This window comes from Acomys minous (assembly GCF_964271855.1).
Source record: "Acomys minous genome assembly, chromosome: 3".
NCBI lineage: Eukaryota > Metazoa > Chordata > Mammalia > Rodentia > Muridae > Acomys > Acomys minous.
In genome coordinates this window covers 55,551,366-55,560,331 of record NC_140485.1, presented here as the reverse complement: position 1 = coordinate 55,560,331, position 8,966 = coordinate 55,551,366, and the positions used below count along the sequence as shown (strand labels likewise).

At 44.8% G+C, this 8,966-nt stretch overlaps 1 long non-coding RNA gene across 1 annotated transcript; it reads right to left on the bottom strand.

Annotated features, from left to right (window-relative positions):
- Positions 1–5,320: 5,320 nt before the first annotated feature.
- LOC311593487 lies at positions 5,321–8,816 on the bottom strand. Its single transcript, XR_014777723.1, has 3 exons — positions 8,446–8,816; positions 7,311–7,442; positions 5,321–5,615 (listed from the first exon to the last, which is right to left on the bottom strand). It is a non-coding gene; the product is annotated as an uncharacterized lncRNA (long non-coding RNA).
- Positions 8,817–8,966: the final 150 nt, after the last annotated feature.

Below are 8,966 nucleotides of genomic sequence, written 5' to 3'. Positions count from 1 at the left end.
GTGTTGTCCAGAGTATAACGACAAGAAAGAAGTCTGTGCATGTTCAGCATGGATGCAACGTCTCCTGATTTTTTTTCTTCCAGTACTAGGAACTGAACAATGGCTTTTGCACTTAATAGGCTTGCAATCTACCACTATTATATATTCACAACTACTTTTATGGCAATTTTGTTTTGTTTTGTTTTGTTTTTTGAGACAGGGTTTCTCTGTGTAGCCTTGGCTGTCCTGCACTAACTTTGTAGACCAGGCTGGCCTCAAACACAGAGAGATCCTCCAGCCCCTGCCTCCCGAGTGCTGGGATTAAAGGCCCACGCCTGGCTCGGCAATTCTTATTAAAAGAACTGGCTGAAGGCTGGGCGTGGTGGCACACACCTTTAATCCCAGCACTCAGCAGGCAGAGACAGGTGGGTCCTGTGAGTTCGAGGCCACCCTGGTCTACAAAGTGAATCCAGGACAGCCAAGGCTATACAGAGAAACCCTGTCTCAAAAAAATCAAAACACCAGAAACAAAATTAAAACACAAAACTGGCTGAGTGCCAGCAAAACGGCTCAGTGGGTAAAAGCATATTAAAGTCTGACAAGCAAGTTCTATCCTCAGGACCCAAGTAGTAGGAAAGAACAACTCCTAAAGGCTGTCCTCTATGGCATCCCCCACATATATACATACACACATACATACATACACACACACACATACATACATACATACATACACACATACATACATACACACACATACATACGTACATACATACATACATACATACGTACGTACACACACACACATATATACATACATACGTACATACATACATACATACGTACGTACATACACACATACATACATACACACATACATACATACACACATACATACATACATACACACATACATACATACACACATACATACATACATACATACATACACACACACATACATAATACATAAATGTTATTTTTAAAAATTGGCTGAGAGCTAAGGCTTGAGTTTAGTTCCCAGTACCATGAGAGAAAGAAAAAGGAAAAGAAGAAAGGAAGGAAGGAATTTTTGAGTCAGGTGTGGTGGCACATACCTGAAATTCAAGCACTCACTTGACCCAAAAAGAAACAAACATATAAAACAACGAAAAGTTTAGGCCAGAGTAGGAGACAGAGGCAGGTTGATCTTTCTGAGTTCAAGGCAAGCCTAGTCTACATAGGAGGTTCTAGTCAGCCAGAGCTACAGAGTTTCATACTGTTTTTTTGTTTTTTTTTTTGTAGGTAGGATCTCTCCATGCAGCCCTGGCTGTCCTGGAACTCACTATACAGACCAGTTTGGCCTTAAATTCACAGAAATCTACCTGCCTCTGCTTCCCCTGCCTTTGCTTTCCTCTGCAAAGGTGTATATCACTATGCCTGGTTTGATCCATTTAAAAATAAGTAAATACATAAATAAATAAGTAAAATTTAAAAATAAAAAAAATCAGAAAAAAAAAAACCAAACAAACAAGCCGGGCGGTGGTGGCGCACGCCTTTAATCCCAGCACTCGGGAAGCAGAGGAGGGTGGATCGCTGTGAGTTCGAGGCCAGCCTGGTCTACAAAGCGAGTCCAGGACAGCCAAGGCTACACAGAGAAACCCTGTCTCAAAAAACCAAAAACAAACAAACAAAAAAGTGCACTGGACTAGAAATGTAGCACAGTCATAGTGCTCTCCTTACACTCTGGATGCCAGGAGTGTGATCTCTAGCATCACATACATACACACATACATATACATGCAAGCACACATGCATCACACACAAAAATACACACATGCATGCACACACACACAGACACACACATACAAGTGTGAATAGAAAGCACCTTGATTTGACCTCTACCAATGTTGTGAACAGATCTGGGTTATTAGAGTTATTTGGCACCAAAATGATTATCGTTAATAAATTATAAATCGCTGAAAAATAGAAATCAATGAGTTCACATCAATGAGAGAGAGAGAGAGAGAGAGAGAGAGAGGAGGCAGTTAGGAGAGGAGCCAGGGGATTGAGCCATGGAGAGAGGGTCCAAGGAAGATGAGGAGGAAGGAGCTGGAGCCCAGGAAAGCTAGGGAGTGAGACAAAATAGCATGGAGGGTCAAGAACAGACAAACTGCTCAGATTGTGTGGTGAAGCCTTCTTTTATAAAAGGATCGCAATTATTCGTGTGACAACCAGGTTAAGAAATAAGCTAAGAAAAACAGTTTTGTAAAAATAACTTCAACAAGAAGCATTGTTGGAGGAGGAAGTTGAGCAAGCTTTAAAAACAAACAAACAAACAAACAACTACACCTTAAAAACAAACAAACACACACCGGTGTGGCAACTACACCTGTAATCTTAGCTCTTGGGAGGTGAAAACAAGAGGATTCCAAGGGCCAGGCCAGACTTGGTGACTTAGCAGGAACCTATCTCAAAATAAAAGGTTAAAAAAAAAAGCCTTAGGATACATCTCAGTGGCAGAGCCTTGTGTGAGAAACCTGTGGTTCGATTCACAGCACTGAAAATAAAACAAGGACAGAGGTAGGCATGGTGACACACACACCTTTCCACCCAGCATTCTGGAAGCAGATGCAAGCCAATCTCTGTGAGTTTGAGGCCAGCATGGTCTACATGGTGAGTTCCAGGACAGCCAGGGCTATGTAGAGAGTGCCCTTCCTGCCATGACACATTAAAAAGGTGTTCTCCATAAGCAGCTGCAATGTTCCTTAGGGAACTAATAAAAGCAGAAGGATAAAAGCAGACGTGCTGCCACATGTCTGTAATCCTAGCATGGAGAGACGGGGGCAACAGGATCGGAAGTTCAAGGTCATCCTTAGCTATATAGCAAGTGCACGTTCAAGGACAGCCTGGAATACTTGACAAAACAAAAATAGGAAATAGAAGTGCAGCAAACACGATCTGCCTTTCCTCTTATAGAATGACCTCATTTTATTTTATTATTATTATTAGACAAATTGAATTTGATTTGGTGGCAAAGAACTCAAGGACCCCACCCAGCATGACTTGTTGTAGGCATTGCAAGCAGTTGAGCTCCAGCAATCTCCTCTTTCCTCCAGACCCAGATTTCTCAACAGCCACACTGTTTACATTTCAGAAGTTACTAAAGGTCTCCTGGGAAGCAAAATGACCAAACACACTGGTCTCAGTCAGCCACTGGCTCAGGTGGTGACAGGTGAGCCACTCTATCCCAGAGTGACTCACAGGGAGACGTCTACTGGGAAACTTTGGAAAGGTTTTATTTTTAATTTAAACAAAAAAACTCCTCTTGAGATGAGACTGTGGCTTGCTTGGTGGGGTGCCTGCCTAACATGTGTAAAACCCTGGTCCAGTCCGCATAAGCTGGGCAGGGTAGTAATCCCAGCACTCAAATGGCAGAAGCAAGAGTGTATGAAGTCCAGGGTCATCCTAGGCTATATGGGTATATATGGGCTTTAAGGCTAGCCTCGGCTACAGGAGTCCCTGTCCCAAACATATTCCCTTTCCCTTCCTTTCCCCATATGTCATTGTTACAGGTAATGCCCACATTTTTCTTACTGCCAATCTAAGGATGAAGAGCAGAGAAATATAGGGAATACTGGTCTCTTTTTATTACATATAATATATAGCTATATAAAACATAACATTTTATAATATATAACATAGAACAATGTTATATGATATATAATATGTAGTATATAACGATATATAATGTATGTAACATTATAGAGAACACGTTTCTGTAGTCCACTGTAAGGGTGCAGTGTGTATGGAAGCAACTGAAGAGCCATCTCCTGGCATCCAGGCCTTTGAGAGACTCATCCAACTCAGGAGGAGGCCTGAAGTCAGGTCCTCCTGCCTCACCAAACAAATCTGCTTTATTTACGTAGCTCACTTGAATGAAGATTTGTGTTATTTGAAGCAGAAACTAACTACAAGGCCGTGGAGAGCTCTGCAGCCCCAGGAATAGGGACTGATGGGGGCAGGCCACCTGTTCCTGTGTGCTCAGGGAGGGAAAGGCTGAACGCGAGACCTGCAGATGTCATGGAGAGCAGGGAAGAAGCCGGGCTGCTGTCCAGTCTGTCCCTCATCCCAGCCCAGAACCAGTGAAACCCTGTCTCAAAACCAACCAACCAACCAACCAACCAACCAAAAATCCCAGGGACCACAAACATCAACCAACCGACCAACAAATAAGCTAAAACCACTTTAGAAAAGTTGGTAACCTTGTGTTCTTACACACACAGACTCCACCACGGTGATTTTTTTTTCAGTGATAATTTGTTACAATAGAAAACAGATGCTGCCAAGCACAGTGGTGCTTACAAGAATCAGGAGTTCAAGGTCATCTGAGGCTACATACTGAGGCTTTGAAGGTCGCCATCAGCTTCTTGAAACATGGTATCAGCAACGGGAACAAGCTCAAGCCAGTGCTCCCAGACAGTGTAGCACATGGTGGCTTTGTGTCCCTTGCACTCCTTGTTCCTTGAGCCAAATAATGCGCCTCAGAAAGCCACATTACAACCGTTAACTCAGCAAAAATTATTTAACTTCATTATAAAGTATACCCTTTGGGAAATGTTTAGAAAACAGGCAGGAGAGATAGTCCAGAACCTAGCAGAGGACCTAGGCTAGGTTCCTAGTGCCCAAAATGAGGCACTCTTCTGACCACCTTGGGCCTCACATACACACTTGATGGATACACACACACACACACACACACACACACACACATGCCAGCAAAATACTCATGCACATAAATTACACAGACAAACCCTGTCTCAGGGGGAAAAAAACTAAAAAAGAGAGATACAAAAATAGCCATACTCAGGCTGGAGAGATGGCTCAGAGGTTAAGAGCACTGTCTGCTCTTCCAGAGGTCCTGAGTTCAATACCCAGCAACCACACGGTGGCTCACATCCATGTATAATGTGATCTAACGCCCTCTTCTGGCCTACTGGCTCACATGCAGGCGGAGCACTATATACATAATTAAAAAAACAAACAACAACAACAAAAAAAAAGAATGGCTGCATTTCCCGGATAAAACCTTCCAAAGTATTGCCAAGGAAAGAGAGCCTAACCACACCAGAGCACACATTCCTTCCTTCACAGTGTTCTGGTCTCACTGGAGGCTTTATATTAAGCTTGTGCATCTTGATGGCTGGGTGTGTGGGTGGAAAAGCGCTAGCAAGAAGTGGAAAGAGGGTATTCACTCTCCCTTTTTGTTTATTTTTTTATTTTTTTTGGTTTTTCGAGACAGGGTTTCTCTGTGTAGCCTTGGTTGTCCTGGACTAACTTTGTAGACCAGGTTGGCCTCGAACTCACAGCGATCCGCCTGCCTCTGCCTCCCAAGTGCTGGGATTAAAGGCGTACGCCACCACCGCCCGCCTCTCCCTTTCTTCTCAAGCACCCAGGATGAAATGGCAGGCAAATCCAGCTATCCAGTGTGCAGAGAGGCTTCCTCCACGGATCACATCCCAGTCAGCATGGGCTTCTAGTGAGGATGCAGTGTCCGCTTGTACCCTCTCAGCACTGCCTCGGGAGGCTTCAGTGGATCACAAAGGTCCCCCACAGCTTCATGTACTTGAACACTTGACCCATGGTTGGTGCACTGTCTAGGGAGGTAGAGGCAAGCCGGTAGAGCATCGCTGTGGTTTGCCTCTTTGCTTTGTCTTTGCGGTTGAAAATGTGATCCCTCCGTTTCCCGCTCTTGCTGTCATGCCTCCCTCTCCAATATGGACTCACCTGGGACTGAAAGCCGAAATAAGCGCTTTCTTCCGTAAGCCCCTTTGGTCCAGGTGTTAGCAAGGTAGCAAATGTAACGATACAGAGACCAACACCAACTCTGGGGGCTAAGCTGGTCTCTACAGTAGTATCCACTGTGGGGACTCCTCAAGGGCAGGCAAAGGTCTTTTAAAGCAAAGGTCTGGTAAAATGGCTAAATAGGTTAAGGCACTCGCTGCCAAGCCTGATGACCTGTATTCAGCCCCCCCAAAACCCACGGGGCAAGAGGCAGCCTGGGCCACAGAATGAGACTCCGTCTCACAGAAAGAAAAAGGGATTACAGTGTCTTAGTCATTGTCGTGTAGGGGCAAAACTAGTGCCATATATGTAATTTATATTCTGCAATTAACGATGGTCTGTATGAGAACTTGTCCCCTAGGTGCCCTTCCCCCTGCGGTCTGGGAATGACACCTGCCAGCACTCTCCAGAAACTCCACCGGAGCAATTAGATACAATTAACCCCCAATGATCCTCTGAATAACTTCCCTGGAGAGTCAGCCTCCTGGACCCAACCTGCCTGAAGGTCCACATTCCTGAGACTCACAACCCCCGCTTATGGTTTTTTCCTTACTTCCCTGTGACCCCTGCCCCTAATTACAGCTTTTCCTTATAAACCCATTACCCTTGAAGCTCGGGGATCATTCGCCTATCCTGCTGTGTCAGGAAGGATTGTGATCCGAAGCTCTGAGCCTGTAATACAGGACCCTGTGTACATTGCATCGTTATCGAGTTCTGGTGGTCTTTTTTTTGGGGGGGTCTCGAGATCTGGGTAATCTCGGCATAACAGTCACAGTCTATTGCTGTGAAGAGACACCATGACCAAGGCATAGGCATCTCTTAAACGGAAAGCATGGACCTGGGGTCCACTTAACAGTCTCAGGGGTTAGTCCATGGGCATCGTGCCGGGAACATGGAGACGTGGAGACACCCAGGCCCTGAGTGGCAGTGGAGCGCTATAGCCTGACCCACAGGCAGCAGACAGAGAGAACCCAGCCTGGCGTGGGTTTTTTAAACCTCAAAGCCCACTCCCACAGTCACACTTTGTCCACAAAGCCACACCTCCTAATCCTTCTCAAATAGTGCCACTCCCTGATAACTAAGTATTCAGATATACGAGCCTATGGGGGGGCAGTCTTATTAAAACCACATCAGGAAGGAAGCAGGGAAAGGGAGAGGGAGAAGAATATTTTTTTAAATTGTGTATGAATGTGGGCTCATGGGCATTCTATTGTGCTAAGGAAGAAGTCAGAAGGCAATTTCCATCTTGGGTTTTGGGGGGTTGAGATCAGGTCACCAGGCTTCCATGGCAAATGATTTTACCTGCTGAGTCATCTTGTTAGCTCAGAAAATATTATTTTCCCTGCCTGATGATCACATGCCTTTATTCTTACATTAGCACTCCAGTGTTACTCTGGGGGAACTGTGCTTTTTCTGAATCAGACAGTTTGGGGAGGCTTTGCAGTAGGATGTACATTTCATCTCCGCTTTGAGGGAGAGCATGGTGCTGAATTGTGCTCTTCTCTTACCCATAATTCTGACTTCAGTTCCCTCCTCTTCTGATGTCCTCCCAAAACGTCATTGGAATGTGTGGAGCAGCCTCAGATGTCCCATCGCTCAGCCCTGTGTTATTCTCTGGGCTTCTCACTGCGCATAGGCAACTAGGACAGAAACAATGGACTTTTCTCTCTTTTTGCACCACCAATGGACAGATCATCTTACCAATTAATGACCTCTCTGCTTCTAAGTGATGTTGGGAAATATCTGTGTTTAGTTAAGAGCAACTTGTAAGTTTCTTTTCTTTCTTTTTTTTTTGTAAGTTTCTTATACTTCTAATAGGTATCATTTTACTATTATATTTCAACATGTGTGCCAGGCTAGGTGGATATTATTGTACTTGAGATGTCTTGAAGTGGATATTACAATATTCATTTGCCTGAAAGTTTTGAAGAAGTGGTTGACCTGCATAAGGTCACACAGTAACTGGCAGAGGTAGACTTTGGATCGGCTCCATTGGACTTCAAAGCCCATGTGCCTGACTTACCAACTGCCTCCCAATATCAGCTAGTTCTGTGCTGAACAGAGGGCTGCATTAGAACTAGCTTTGTATTTCAACCAATTTTTCAAAAACTCCATATATGCAGTTTCACTTAACATTCGTAATAAGCCAGAGGAGGTAAATTAGCAGTATTGTTCTTATTTAGATATGAACACTAAAAAAATTTAAAAGGCAAGAGACACACAGATGCAAAATAAAAGCCAGCTTCCAAAGTTCTTTTCTCAGTTCCTCATTCTGAACATTACACACTGCCTGCGCTAAGTGCTGCCCAATACAGAACAAAGGAATCTGGGTAGGAACAGTGCCTTTTCTCCATTTTGCCTCTAATAGCCTGGATAGCCTGATTGGCACTGGTACATGCCAGGCTCTGAAAATAAAATTGTGAACAAAGGCCATCTCAGTTCCTGAGCCCAGAGTAGACACTCATGACTGGCAAAGACAATTTTCCAGTGACAGGTGTCACAAGGCAACGGGTAGGAAATACTGATAAAAATGAATTTAGAGTGGTCAGAGAAGGCATTAAAAAAATTTTTTTTGACAGTGTAACCTTGGCTTACCCAGCATCCAGTTTGTAAACCAGACTAGCCTTGAACTCACATACCCACCTGTCTCTGCCTCGAAAATGCCCGATTAAGGGCCTGTGCCTCCTCATCTGACCCCGAGGGGGCACAGTTTGTTACTGCTGCTTTGTATTTACAGTAGTGAGGATTGACCCCAGGGGCTTAGTGCATGCCGAGAAGTGCTCTACCATTGAGATAGTGATAAACGAAAAAAAAAAAAAAGGTAAAATTCATTGTTATGCCAGACAGGGATAGTATTTGTTGGCCATTAGACAGTACAATTTTAACGGAAAACACCCTTTGAACTTTGCGACGGCAAAGCCTGACAGTAGATGGAAGTATAACCGACGTCTTCCAGCTGTTAGCCCTCTGACCTTGCCTTTGCGGTCAGGGTCACCACCCACCCATCACCACTCCCCTTTGCTACTCCTTCCGGACACTTCCGGCCTGCGCAAGCGCAAAAGAAATCGCCTCTCCTAGTGGCTCGCGGAGCCCGCTCCGAGGCGCATGCGCGTCCCGCCCATAGCCCCGCCCCAGGCGTCCCCTCGCGAGCGCCTGCCGTTTCT